This window comes from Pterocles gutturalis, unplaced genomic scaffold (assembly GCF_000699245.1).
Source record: "Pterocles gutturalis isolate BGI_N339 unplaced genomic scaffold, ASM69924v1 scaffold2573, whole genome shotgun sequence".
In the NCBI taxonomy this organism is placed as follows: Eukaryota; Metazoa; Chordata; class Aves; order Pterocliformes; family Pteroclidae; genus Pterocles; species Pterocles gutturalis.
In genome coordinates this window covers 26,421-28,318 of record NW_010117715.1, presented here as the reverse complement: position 1 = coordinate 28,318, position 1,898 = coordinate 26,421, and positions in this window count along the sequence as shown.

Genomic DNA, 1,898 nt, shown 5'->3' with positions numbered 1-1,898 from the left:
CTGGTATTAATCACTTTGCATGTAATGATACAAATTCATGAAAATAAACAATAAAAGAGCTGTAACCTCAGAAGAAATGAAACGTAAATCCTTCCAACTTATCTAAAGTAGAAATTAGGACTTTGCTTCCCCTTAGTCCCTTAAAAGATTGGGGTTGTGTATTATGTGGGTAATAGGTTTTTCATAACTACTTTTGACCTCCTTGAGCCAAAACTTCACATGTGAAACAATTTTGCATTGTGGTAATGTAATTCTCTTCTGTTTCACTTTGATGGAGATGTTGAACAGATAGCGCTTCTTACCCATAGCTGTGTGTTTGAATGCCAATTCAAGGCGTTAGCTTCTCTGTTACTTGGAAGATTCATCTGGTTTTGAAAGCCTTCCACATTTTACATTAGAATATGTGTCAGTTAAACCTATTCTGAACAAATACCTCTAAATACAAAATTTAACCTACCCTTCTCAGTAACCGATAAAAGATTATCCAGACATGGTAACAAAGGGCCAAAGCGTCAGCTACAGAACAGTAGCAGTTTCACACTTTTTTACCCCCATAGGACACAATCAGTATTAAAGAATGTCTTTCGTATTTTCTGTAAGTTTATGGAAGGCATTTGATAGAAGAAAACAAATGTGCACCTGGGCATGAGAATATTCAGAGTATTTCACACTTGTAGACTAATTCACATCAAGTCTGCTGTTAGATTGATGGAAACAAGGTCTCTGGGGCACAACGGAAGATGGCAGAGGCCAAGGAGCATGCACCAGTGAACAAGAGGTGCAGCCTCACCTGAAGTGAGGCTTTGCTCATTGCAAAGCACAGAATGCAAAAAGCAGCACCAGAGGAGATGGATCAGTACAAGAAAGCATTTTGTCAAAGTGTGGCAACCCCTCTCGGAAGAAGGGAATGCCAGTGGGCAAGGACAACAGCTTTGTCACAGGCAAGGAGAAGTACAAGAAATAACCTGAGAACAACTGCCAAACACATGCAATTCACAGGATACTCGGTTACAGAGATGAGGCACTGCCACTCTTGAAGAGAAAACAGAAACTGGGACAGAAACTCACAATAACTATTTTTTATTACATTACAATAAATAGGAGCAGTACAGTTTGACAAAAAAATGACAAATTCCAGATCACCTCACAGCACATACTCCTAAAAACATTAAAAATTTTAAAACAAACAGTGGTCTTTTTTTTTTTCCTTTTTTAATTTTATGTCTGGTATGACCAACATTCCTAGGTCACGCAACCAAATGATGGAAAAACTGGATCACACTGCATATGTTCCACATCAAATAAAGCACAATGTACAAAATGTGCATGTTTCAGTTTACACTATACAAAAATAGTTAAAATACATTCCAGGTAAACATATTACATTAAGAAGTCATTCTAGTAAGAAGTTGGCACTCAAGAGGAAAAAGCAGAAGTATTTCCAACATGAAAACACAAGACAGTGGAATAAAGAAATGTTAGGAAAGATTTACCATCTATGTAGCTTTATGTAAACTTGAGACAAAATGATTTGTTTACAGTTTGATGGTCTTTGAAGGTAATAATTGTATTGCTTCATAGAACAGACAAGAGCAGAAGATTGTGTGTCAGTATTTACCCATTACAGAGATCCTGCTATTGTAACTATCTATACAGTGAAAAAAAAATTTTTTTAAGTTAGCAAAAATTTTAGGGCAGTGAGACTGGTCAAAATAATTATATTTCGGTTTTGAGAAAACCACTGATAAAGTTGTTTAGCAGAGTTACATAAAGCTACTGTAAGAAGGTGTTACTCCCTGACACATGGCAATTTAATGGATTAACGTGGTAAGTGATTCACATGTTCATTGAGTAGTTGCTATCAGAACAGACAGCATCCAGGTATGTTTTTTTGAAAG